This window comes from Triturus cristatus, chromosome 5_2, assembly GCF_964204655.1.
Source record: "Triturus cristatus chromosome 5_2, aTriCri1.1, whole genome shotgun sequence".
Classification (NCBI taxonomy): domain Eukaryota; kingdom Metazoa; phylum Chordata; class Amphibia; order Caudata; family Salamandridae; genus Triturus; species Triturus cristatus.
The window spans coordinates 334,569,865-334,583,113 of NC_140588.1; the positions used below are offsets into that span (position 1 = coordinate 334,569,865).

Consider the following 13,249-nt stretch of genomic DNA (forward strand, 5'->3'; position numbering starts at 1 on the left):
ATGACCTGGTTAGTTATGTTAACCTTCGTTACTCAGAGTCCAGGTCTTCCTGTCACAGTCCTGAGCCCCCCCCCCTGTGGGAGTGGCGATTAATCTTGATTTCTTTTCAGCTTCCTAACATCAGGCAGTGGTCATATCCAGTTTCTCCATTCCTGCATTATTTGTATGAGAGCCATATTGGAGGAACTTTTCTTTTATTAGGCTTGGAAATGGTGTTCCGTGAAGCAGGGGAACTGCTCACTGTGTAAGGACTGTGACAGGAAGATATATACACAGAGTAATGAAGATCACTGGTGAGTAACCTGCTCGTTCCAAGTATGCATTGCACTATTAATTACAATGCTTTCTGTAGTGAGCTGCAAAACATTGTAAATGCGACTGCAAGAATGGGGGTCTGCAGTCTCTCGCAGGACTCTATCCACGTGTTAGTATTAATATTTCAGGGACTCTGTAAAAAGTACTGAATGCCATTTTTGTGCTGTCACAGATTAGTACCGCTGTCGCAGCACAAGAATAATCTCAGTTCACATTGCATATACTGGTCAAAGATCTAGGATGCGACCCACAATTAGCAAATAGTGCCCTTAGTTTGTAAAACGTATGCTGTTAAAGAGGACTTAACATTATGCATCTAAGCATCAGCTATTCTGCTGTGCAGATTAATGGGCTGTTTTATGCTCATTGTAAGCATTAAGGACTACAGGACTATTGTGTTATTTGAGTCAAACCTAATTGTTTCTATTTCGATCTCAGAAATATGAGCAGCAACCATAAGAGACAGAATAAGCTCAAAGCATGTACCACCCCCGCTGCTTCCCCAGGGGAGCCCCAGTGCTTAATTTGTAAAAAAAAAAAAACATAAGTGCCAGGGTCCCTCGTCAGGAGGCCACTTCAACTCGCACCACCCATTGCTCCTTCCAGCACTGACAATGACAGTACAAACACAACTACTAGCTATCTCACTTCTACAAGTGCGACAATTGACCCTATTCCAGCCCCCTAAGTTAAAAGTATGGCTTAGGCAGACGGTATTTGTAATTTCCAATGTATATTGAATTTATAAACAGCTATGGTTGTACTCATCTCTAAATAAGATAAACAGTGCCACCATGTTGCAGACCATCATAGGTGTTGACAATTAAGCACTGGTGCCGAGCACCGGAAACCACCGGCTCAAATTAGGCACTGGGGAGCTCTGGTTGACTCACTCTCATGGCAACATCCATGCTGCAGCCAGACTTTCAAATAATTTAAAATCAGATCACAAAACATTGAAAATTCGTCTTCGAGGGCAAATGTAGGATATTATAAGGGAGAGGGGGGGTTTAATCCTGCAGTGACGGAGTTGCTGCAAGACTGCTCTTTATGTGGGGGCTTCAGGGGGCCAAACTTGCTGACAATATTCAAACATTTAATTGTCATTGCCGTGACAGACGAAGCTCAAAGGCGAAGGAAAGCACCGGCTATACCAACTTCAGTGGGGGTACAACTGGACCAATTGAATAGTTCATAATGGCCCTTCTTAACTTTGATCTGTGACTCGCAGGCCACAAGATCGAACATAAACTAATAAATAACACAGCATGAATGAAGATACCATTAGACTGCTTTGGATTGGATAGCCAACATGCAGGCAAAGGAGCCAAACATGTTAATAGACTGCCAAATGCTAAACCCTGCAAAGAACAAAAACACAAGGAGTGTCAGGTTCTACTCATGTTTCCGCAGGAGCGTCATGCAAATGATGAAAGGTCCTCAACCTCACCTGGTCACCTATTGCACCCAACCAAGTCAAAGTACCAACAGTAACCAGGGAAAGAAGGGAGAAAAACAAGGAGGAAAACAAAAGGTCCCACGTTGCACCACACTCTGGAATAAAAACCCGTCAGCCAAGAGAACTCTCTGTTAAAAGATAAGACAGAAAAACGGGGTAGGTATGTAATATGATTCTAATCCTATAATCTAGTCTGTTCTATGTGCGTATGTAACTACCTGGATAATTCCCTTCTTCCTTACTTTCTGGAAGACAGGTGTAAGCAAAGGGGTGGTTAACCTACAATGAAGAAAAGTACAAAAATAAGGTGTTCTGAATAGTAGAACAATGACTAGGAAAACTTGTAAAATAAAACTGTACAGAAACCCACCTAAAGATGTATAAATAGTGGAGGAAGTTGTACTATAAGGTATTCTGAGACACTATTTTTTGTGCAAGGTATAATCCACCTTACATTTAGGCAGATCTAGCTATTTCCTTGCATTTAAGGAATCTAAAGGGAAATCAAAATATTCTCAGCAGCAGACTTCCATAGACTCGAAGCCCATGTCAAATAAGTAAATTAAACTATTCAAATTATACGTAATTATATCAGCACAGCTACGCTGTTCCCGTGAGTGAGTAAAACAGGCTTTCTTTTCTCTTTTTGTATACTTGGCGGTAGGAAGAATCTACCTGGGGGACTGGAAGTAGCAGAAAGCGAGACTGCAGGAGAAGTGGCCACCCAATGCAGAAACGAAGACCCGACTCAGTAAGGGTACGCCAACAGACGAACCGGAAGTGACAGAATTTGCCCGGAAGAAGAGTGCTTGTTTTCCATAGCAGGACGCGGAGCATTACCGCTCGGGATCAGAGAGCCTTTAACTGCCCCCGCCAGCTCGCGCGCATGCATGCTAGCGGGCCGGCCATTTTGGTAGTTTGATGGGAATAAAAAATTAGCTAGCATTCGCGCCAAGAATTTTCAATTCTATTAAGGACACGGAGGCGAGGATTATGCTTCTCTTTCTCATTTATTGCTACTCACAGCAGCCAATGAAAACTTATATTATGTAAAACAAACTACATTTCCCATGATGCATGCACCACATCACTTCCTGCAGAGCCCCATAAGAGCCAGCAATACCGGAACCTGTCCTCTTTCTTTGCTCCGAACATTAAAGTCCATTAATATAAACAAAAAGTCCAACAACATCTTCCAACTTGGAAGAACCAGACTAGCTGGGAGGAACGTCAACTTCAAGCAGGATTACGACTAATCCATCTTCTTTTCGGATCCTGAAAAAAGCAGAGATAGAACAACCCGTAACTTCTGTATAACCAGAATATATATGCAAACGGGTGGGCAATAATTACAATACTGTAATTTAACCGGGTGGGATAATCCTCGCCTCCGTGTCCTTAATAGTATTGAAAATTCTTGGCGCGAATGCTAGATAATTTTTTATTTTATTCTATTACAGGCTTCGTATTATGCTAGTTTAACGCTGATTAAAAACTACAGAGGATATGTCATCCACCCGTTTATAATAAAACTGTTTAAATGTTGACTCAGAAGACCAATCCGCAGAATGCATGATATCTTGAACAGTAGAACCCAACATGAAGGTCTTAGAGGCCATAGCGCCTCGAACAGAATGTGCACCAAAGACCTGAGTATCAATACCTGCTTCCGGCATAACATTTTTTAACCATCTGGCTATAATAGCCGCAGTAACAGGTTTGTACGGTTTCTGCAAAGCAATCAATAATTGTACCACACCATCAGGCCTGGTAGGCCTGGTACATTCTTCTTAAGCCTTAAGACATTGAACCACATAGAGTTTAGCATTGTCAGGAAAAGCATGATAGTTTCCGCTGCGTGACATGGTTTTAGTTCTAGACGTAATATTAAACGAAACTCCCTCCGGAGTAAATACTCTACCTGTAATATCTAGAGCCTTAACATCCGAAGAACGTCTACAAGCCGCCAGACATAGCAACATGGCCAGTTTGGCCGATAATTGTTTCCTGGACAACATATTGTTGTTGGGCTATCTGGTAAACAGGGAAAGAACTAGCGAGACATCCCACAAGGAAGAATATTTTGGTTTGGGTGGATTAGCTACTCTGAGACCCTTTAAGAGTTTGCATATTAAGGGATGCATCCCGACAGGTTTGCCCTCAATCTGAGAGTGGCCCGCCGAGATGGCTGAACGGAAATTATTAACAGAGCGATACGCTAAACCTTCAGACGCTTTTTTGGACAGGAAGTTTACAATAAAGGGTAATACTGCCCCCACGGGATCCACATGTTGTCCCATGCACCAACGAACTCGGCACCCCCAGGCTGAAGAATATCGCTTCCTGGTAGAGGGGGCCCACGCTTTATTGAAGAAGCCTGAAGCTTGCTCCAAAAAACCTGGCATTTGCCAACGCTGCGGGAAAGTCTCCAGGCCATCAGAGACAGCTGCCCCGATAGTACCATCGGGTGCATCTCTCCATGAGGGTCCTGGAGCATTGTCGAGGACCATGGGATCCTCCTGGGGAAGTCGCAACTCGCCTCCAGCAGTAACGGGAACCAAGGCTGCGACTTCCACAAGGGAGTCACCAATATCACCTCCGCTTTCTGGCGCATCACATGTGTGAATACGCGAGGAATGAGAATGAAGGGTGGAAACGCATAATTCAAAGTCGAGGTCCAATCCTGTGCAAAGGCATCCGTCACTAGAGCCAATGGGTCCGGCCTCCAGCTGAAAAACTTAGTCATTTGACGATTCAGTCTGGAGGCAAACAGGTCGATCTCGCAAAGACCCCATATCTCCTGCAACCACTGAACCACCCGTGGGAGAAGTTGCCAGTCGCTGTAGTCCTTGAGATGGCGTGAGTTCCAATCCACTACTACATTCGACTGACCCGGAATGTATTCGGCTATGACCGAAATCTGATGACTCAGGCAATAATGCCAAAAGTCCTTCGCTATCTCTACCAGCATTGAGGACCTCGTGCCCCCCAGTTTGTCGATGTACCGTACCGCCGATATGTTGTCCATCCGAAGAAGGATGCAACATGAGACCTGTCTGGGAGATAGGGTCCTGATCGCAAATGACCCTGCAAGGAGTTCTAGACAATTTATGTGTAGATTTAACTCTTCCAGGGACCAACGTCCCCCTGTGGAAATATTTGCGCAGCGCGCTCCCCAGCCCCAACGAATGGCGTCGGATTCTATGACCACTTCCGGTAGGGAGCCGAAAATTGCTCCCTACGCTTCCACGTGGGCAAGCCACCACTGAATCTCCTCCCGCACTTCCGGGGAAAGAGGGTCTAAGTCCGTGTAGGAAAGACCCTTCTGCAAGTGTTGAATTTTGAGTTGTTGAAGGGCCCTGTAGTGTAGGGGTCCTGGAAATATTGCTTGAATGGATGACGCAAGAAGTCCCACTATCCGGGCAATCACCCTGAGAGAAACCATTTGTTTGGTTAGGAGGGAGCGAAGCTCCTTTTTGATATCCCGAAGTTTGGAACGTGGAAGACTGAGCTGGGCCATCTGAGAGTTTATGACGAACCCCAGAAAATCTATCGTCTGCGTGGGGCACAGAATCAACTTCGGTTCATTGATCACAAACCCCAGGTTCTGCAAGATACGAATGGTCATGCGCAAATGCTGAACCGCTAACGTCGGGCACTGCGCCATGATGAGCATGTCGTCTAGATAGACAATCATGCGAACCCCTTGTTCCCTGAGGTAAGCTACTACAGGTTTCAGAACCTTGGCGAAGCACCACGGTGCTGAAGAAAGTCCGAAAGGAAGGACCAAATATTCGTACCACCGGTTCCGCCATTGAAATTGAAGGAATCGGCGATGTGGGCGAAATATGGGGATGGACAGATAGGCGTCCTTCAGGTTCAGACGGACCAACCAGTCCCCCTGCTTCAGGAGGTCTGCCAACAGATGGATGCCCTCCATCTGGAAGTGCTTGTAAGTCATGTACTGGTTGAAATCCTTCAAATTGAGTACCAACCTGTAACCACCGCCTTTCTTCTGTACCAGAAAAATATTGCTGCCGAAACCGCGAGGGCCCTCGTCGCAAGGTGCTATCGCGTGTTTCTGCAGCAATCCTTCTATTTCTGAATCTATGAAATCGCCCTCTAATCGGGAAAAAGAAAGCTGTCTGGGCCGATGACCCTGATAAGGAGTCTGGAAGAAATCTAGATGAAACCCCTGAACTGTCTGCAAAACCCAGGCATCCTGCGATATTTGAACCCAATTGTGATAAAACTGCTGAATACGTCCCCCCAATGTAAGAAGGAATAAGTCTGGAGCTCTCACCTGAAGACTCGGTGTTCTGGAATCCTCCCCGATAGGAGCCTTTGTTAAAGCGTCGCTTGTTGAAGCGCTGCCTGGTGGGGTAGAAGGTGCCGCCGTGGGTAGAGTCCCACTCTCCACTGCCACGACCGAAGTCTCCTCGCTGAGGACCTTGGGAGAACTGGCGGCCAAACGAGCGTCTCCGACCTCGTCCGGCCCTGTTGAAAACCCCAGCTTGAAACACACGTTTGATTCCTGCCTGTGTTTTATCCAGGGTTGGGAAAGTGCCCACGTATTTCGCCACATCTTTGACGAAACGGTCTCCAAAAAGGTTTCCGTCCGCCAATGGCCCAGGCTCTGCCGCCGTCAACTCCGTTAGATTCGAGTCCATGCGCATAAGAATGGACTTTCGGCGCTCCGTGGAAATTGCGCAGTTGGCATTACCTAAGAGGCAGATGGCCCGCTGGGTCCAGTCCGCCAACACATGGGAGTCAATGGTGGTTCCCGATTCCTACGCCACCAGAGCCATCTCCAAGATCTTGGCCAAAGGACCGACCACATCAAGAAGCTTGTCTTGACACCCTCGCCAGGCGCGATCTATACCCTTCTTAGGGTCCTTAGCAAACTTTTTAAGGAAAGTTAATAGGCTGGAATCAATTTCAGGCGTTTCGGCCACCTTGTCCGAGAGATCCGGCCAGGGACATTCAGACCGCAGTCTGTTGCGCACCTCCTTGTCCTACGCACGTGGGAACATAACAGAAAGCAAAAGTGACAGGCTCCCAGCGCACGGCTAATGAGGGGAGCCTCTGCGCTTATTTCTGCATTTAATTATAGTCCGCCGAAGCGGTACCTTTGTGTCTGTTAGAGGAAGCGCTGAACGCGTCTTCCGAGCAAGGAGCGTGATGCACTCGCATCGAGCGCCGATCTTGAAAATTCAGGGTCGCTAATGCCGCCAAACTTGAAAATTCAGGGTCGCTAATGCCGCCAAACGTTGCCGCTCCCAGCGCCAAGGGCGCGTAACCAACACGCGTACACGGCTAAGTACGGAAGTCAAACACCAAATAAACATTACACAGCAAAGCGGCTCTAGGCATAAATTAAGCATAAACAATGCGTCGTGAAGCTTGTAATAAAGATATCCATTACATTACATATCAATTAGCGATGTAAAAGGAAGAACGATGTCAGCAACTTAACTTTCTGCGTGAGCAGCAAAGAAAGAGGACAGGTTCCGGTATTGCTGGCTCTTATGGGGCTCTGCAGGAAGTGATGTGGTGCATGCATCATGGGAAATGTAGTTTGTTTAACATAATATAAGTTTTCATTGGCTGCTGTGAGTAGCAATAAATGAGAAAGAGAAGCATAATACGAAGCCTCCGGTCCTGTAATAGAATCTGAGCACGTCTGATCGGCAAGCCTGACAAGGAGCAGGAGGATGTCACTGCTATTACAGCATTCTGAGGAGCCATATTACCTGTTGCTTAAGTATTCATTGACGCTTTTCATATGTTTAATATTCTTGAGTCTTTTTATCATATATTTAATCCATACTGTTTTATTTAATCAGTATTTGATTCCCAATCTTAAATGGCTGAATCATTCTAAAGTCCAAACATCTTCTTTTACCACCATATAAGGGGTGGGGGATGCAATTTGGGTCCAGTTGCATCGCAATTGTTCCTGCTAGATTGCTTGCACATTGAACTCTGTGGATTTTTCGCCTTCTCCAGTTTCTGTTTGTCATTCTTGCTCTTTGCCTTGCTGCCTGGCAGAGTGAGCTGGAAGGTTTTTCTGGTCTTTTGTTTTTTCCTTCCTGCTGCATATTATTTCTGGAGCAATATTACAATCCCAGTTACAATCTGGTGTTTGCCGTTGGTTTTGGAGATAGTATGCCGTTCCAATGCACAAAGAAGAATACCAAGAAGACCTGCTGCTGATAGTATTCCAGCTGACCTTCCAAGTATGGGTCATAATCACATGATTATTTCACTCGGTGTATGTGGTTCAAAGTGGGGAGTATACATTTTTTGGGGTACTCCTCTGATGGTGTGCCTTTTTAATTGTCAAAATATGGAAAGGCAGCCGCAGGTGTGCTTCATGCTTTAGGTGGGCAGTACGGGAACCTTGCCTGAACCCTTACACCCTTGCTCAGGCTGTGTGCATGGGTAGCCTATGGTCCGCCTCTAATTATGAGAAATATTTTCTTGCCTTTACGTTTCTCTTTGCCTTTCAGAGCATCATAAGGGTCAATGTGCTATGCATTTCAGGAGGTGTCACATTTGTAATGCTGTAATTTAGACATGAACGGTTTTCCATAAATGCAGCTAAACGTGCATTGGTGGATAATTCAATATAACAACATTTCACTATAATCGCGTTCTTGCCTAGGGCACTCTCTAGATCAGTGCCACTCATTGCATGTAGTCTCTATGTTTAGTATAAATCGCGTTATTTTATGGACGACCAACCCATATGGTGGGAATGCTAATATTTGTGACAACAGTGATCCCCTATGCCTCAAGTCGGTCAATTTTCAGTGCTAGGTGGAGGGAGTGTTTCAGAGAATGCGTAATCCCAGAAGGGCATTTCATCCCATTGCTTACGGCCATTGCCAGCTTCTTGAACAAATTGAAAGCCATGTTACATTTCAGGAAACTTCACTTTTGTTTTTTGAAGGTATGTATGTTTTGAGTACCTGTCATATGACCAGTCCTGTAATGCAGTATCTGTGATCTGCCACGAATAATATGAAAGTGATTTATATTTACCCCTTTTTCTTGGGTGATGGTTCAGCGAGGAGGGTGGGTTCTCGCAAAAAAAGGTGGTAGATACCATTTCAATTGTTACATTTAATAATTATCCTTCGTAAGTAATAACAGCCTTGATACTTTTTCATATATAAAGTTTATTTAATTGTATTTTTTTCTTTGACCGTTATAGTACAGGCAATCATCCCAGAATCAATTGCTGTGTTTCAAGAGGTACGTTGGCAACATGTGTTTCATCATGCCTCAGACAAATCATGGGTTTGTTCACGGAAAGGCAGATGGGTGTCTATAGTGCATGCGTAGTAATCCGCTTCACTGGACCTTTCACACAGCCTGTATGAGAGGCTGGGACCTTTCGTGACATTTTATATCACAAGCACTATTGACAGCTTATTCTCTGGGTACTAAAGTCATTCCTAATCATGGTGGCAACAATACCTAAAAGTATGTTTATTTCTAATAGAAAGGACTCAATCGCTTATGACCTTCTCTCAGTCTCCACCTTTGGTTCCAGAAACGGCTTGTATCAGGGAAAAGAGGCGGGGCAGATGGGGGACGTGGGAGACCAACACAAAAAATTAAAAATAACTTACCTGCCAACCTCCAGCATCGCGTAGCGCTCTTTTGCTCCACTCCTCTTCACTGCAGGCAGGCACAGGCTCCCAGACTGCCCTGCGGCCAATCCTGAAGCTGTTCTCATCCATGAGCAGTTACAGGATTGGCCTGACGATTTGCGCTCCACGACAGACTGGGAGCCTGTGCCTGCTCTCTCCATCCCCAGCATGCAGCTGAGTTGGAGAGAGCTTCACTGCGCATGTGGGTTTGGCAAGCCTGAGACAGTTGGCTAGACCCACATGCGCAGTTAAGGCAGTGCTCAACACTCCCCCTCAAGCCTGTCATCACCCTGACCCCAAGACTCGTCACAAGAAAAATAAAACAATATTAAAACGGGTTTTAAACCTGCTGTATTATAGTTTTATTTTTCTCACTTTTAAGGTTGCTGGCAGGGGGGCGATGCTCCTCTGCCATAGTGGAGGAGCCGTCGCTGTTTGGTTCTTGGCCTCCCCCACTTAGGCCCTTAAGATCATGCATCTCTAAGTTTGTTTCTTGGAGTGTCTTCATGAGCTCGACTTGCACATGAGAAGCTAATTTCCTAAGCGTACGTTTTCAACATAGGCCGGAGCAGCTTGTGTGTAATCAAGATCTTGGGAAAAATACTTTAATCCAGATTAACTATTCTTTTACCCCTGTTGTTCGCGCTACGCATAGCGGTATAAATGAAAGCATCGATCAACATTTGCGCTCTAAAGTTTATTGCAGTAAAAAGTACTTCGGGCAGTTTCTCAGGTGGGAAACCTCCTAAATAAATGCATTCTTGTCTTGGTAGTTGGGCCTGGGGGACCTAAGTCGGGTCTACTATATCTGTGTTGGTTTTTCTTGTGGTTCTCGTTTCGCTAAGAGATTTAAAGTACTCATTTTTTAGAGCGGAAACTTAAATGCATATAGTAACTTGTTTGTCAAAAAAATAGTACATTTGCACCCATAGAAGTTCTCCTACAATGGGTGCAAATTTAATACTTTTTGGAAATCACAAACATTGGCAGTAGTAATCAAACACCCAGAATGTGATGTGATGAATGCTTGAAAATAGTCTAACTAGTGGCAATGGCTTGGGATGGCATTCAAGCCCATTGGTTTTACTCCCACTGTGCCACCCCCAGTGCTGACCCTATTCCTCATGGAAACAGTCCATCCCGATCCTTGGTATCCCTCAAATCTGCAGCCCACTACTTTTTTAGTAGGGAGATTTGATATTCACACCTCATCGGAATCACACTGACTAAGCTGTCCCCTGCTTTTAATGTGTACAAAGAGGCAGCAGCAGCCATTGCACACCTCATTTATGAGTCACAAATGCAACCCCTGGCTTGCCCCTTGTGACCCTTCTCTTACAGGGGATACTCATCAAAGCCATAAGCACTGAATAGTCCCGCCAACGTGCGGAGACCCCGGAGCAATAACAAATTATATGCATCTATCTATCTATCTATCTATCTATCTATCTATCTATCTATCTATCTATCTATCTATCTATCTATCTATCTATCTATCTATCTATCTATCTATCTATCTATCTATCTATCTATCTATCTATCTATCTATCTATCTATCTATCTATCTATCTATCTATCTATCTATCTTCCTGTCCGCCCAATTCTTGGCGGCGGAAAACACAGGCACGGACCTCCCAACTCCGAGGAAGAAATCACGGACTCCCACACAGCATTAGTGGGTAAAGCAGTGAAATTTATTCAGCAAAAGATAATATTGGAAAAGTGCCCTCCATGATGTGTTTCGCTCCTCCTGGGAGCTTGATCACATGTGTATATATATATATATATACTTATATAAAGGTAATATGCATATATATACATATGCAGTCTAAAAAACATATTACTAGGCTCAAATATGCCCAAAATTGCATTGTAAATTTGTTTACATTTGAAATAACAAAGAAAACATACACCATGATATTTTCATAATACATAGAAGAAAACTGCTTTTAGTTTGCTTTGAAATCATAGCCTTTATTTTCAAAGGTAAAAGGCAAGAGCATAGAGGCAGATTAGCCTAGAGAAGCTGCATATAGAACAGTTGGAAAAAACTGGTGTCGTGCCTTTAAGACCTCCAGGAACCTCCAGGCTCCCATTATGCCCCACAGGTGACAGTTAGGTCAGTTCTTTTTTCCGGCTCCTTCTGTGAGGATCCTGGAGCATTGAGCTCGTCAGTTAGTGGGGTTTTCACACTAATTGTTGGTCTAAAGTGATTTTTTTGGATTTCACTCGACGTCTTTAGTACTTGGGGTACTAAATCTTCTGTTTTTCTGAATTTGGTCAATTTTTTCCTGTCAAAATGCCGGCCTTATTTAATAAGTGCCCGGCCTGTGGAAAAAAGATGGCTAAATCGGTCTGTATTGTTTGTCTACCTTCATTTCAAAGACCAGATGAGTGCTACCACTGCAAAAAGTTTTCTAGAAGAACCCTTAGAGAAAGGGAGAAAATCAAACTGCATGCTATGCAGGAGAGAGGAAAGGAATCAGCAAGTGGCCGAGAAGAACATCTCTCGAAGACGCCCTCCTCTCAAAAAAGGTTGGAGCGCAAAGAAAAGGGTGAGAAGAGAAAACACCGGTCTCATACACCTTAGGGGGACAGATCGGCATCGAGGGTACCCTTGTGCTCCCCTTCAGCGTCAAAGTCGACATCGAGGCCCCATTCGCTGGAGAAGCGAACGACTTCAGGTACGAAGTCCCATCACAGGCCGACGTTGACACCATCTCGTAGGCGGTCCAGTTCTGGCTCGCCTACGACGGTGGGAGGCAGTCGCTCGATGTCGACATATCAACGTCGACAGTACAGCCCACCTCCAAGTGGACCTGTGATGACGTCAAAGGCACCACTGACATTAAGAGTGGTACAAGCATCGACGTTGAGCCGGACTCCGAGGAACTCGATGCCGGTAAGACGCAGTCATTCTTCAACTGACCATCAAAGCAGGCGATCGCCGTCGAGTAGGTTGACATCGCCTACGAGGAAGTCGCCGCTGTGGCACCTGGCGTTAAAGCATCCGTCACCGAGGAGGCCGACATCGAAGCATCTGTCACCGAGGAGGTCGGCGGCAAAGCATCCATCACCGAGGAGGTCAACCGCGAAGCATCCATAACCGAGAAGGTCGACGTCGAGATCACGCGGATCGCCATCGGGGCCTACACAGTCACCGCGGAGAACATCGCGGTCCAGATCGACGTCGAGAAAGTCACAGTCCAGTCACAGGTCCCCTCCTGCCAAGAGACCTAGGGTGACGTCGAGGGACAAATTAACGCAGAAGGATGTCCAGGTGGTAACCTCCAGGAGCGTTTCTTCTTCCCCGGATCTCCGGATAGTGCAAGTCACTCCTGAAACTTCGCCAACGGCTGCAGCCCCTCCAACTAACATCCCTCTGAGATGGCTGGGGAGCATAAGAGAGTGGAAGATTCTGAGAATTTCAAGGCCGGATCATACTCCTAGCAGGTCCAGGTCTCCGATCATACAATCCGTTCACTTGTCTGAGGGACGCGAGTGGCGTGCCACGCCTCCAAGGTCGCCAACTTTGAGAAGGCGTAGATCAAGATCTCCTAGGAGTCGGTCATCAAGACCTCACCACCGCTCTCCTAGAAGCCGCAGCCACAGATTTTCTTCGTGGTCATCAGACTCCAGACCTTCAAAAGCAGACTACTCTCCAACCCTCTCTTCTTCGTCACCGAGTAGGGTATCGCCCATTGATGACATTGTGACCTTCAACGAGGTCTTGTGTAGGGGGGCTGCAAAACCTAATATCGAGATGCCTGTCTCTGTCCCTTCCACATCGGTCATCTTCGAAGCCCTTCCCCAC

At 45.7% G+C, this 13,249-nt stretch overlaps 1 pseudogene; it reads right to left on the reverse strand.

Moving 5' to 3' along the window:
* Positions 1–1,599: 1,599 nt before the first annotated feature.
* Positions 1,600–12,578, reverse strand: LOC146822945 (uncharacterized; annotated as a pseudogene).
* Positions 12,579–13,249: the final 671 nt, after the last annotated feature.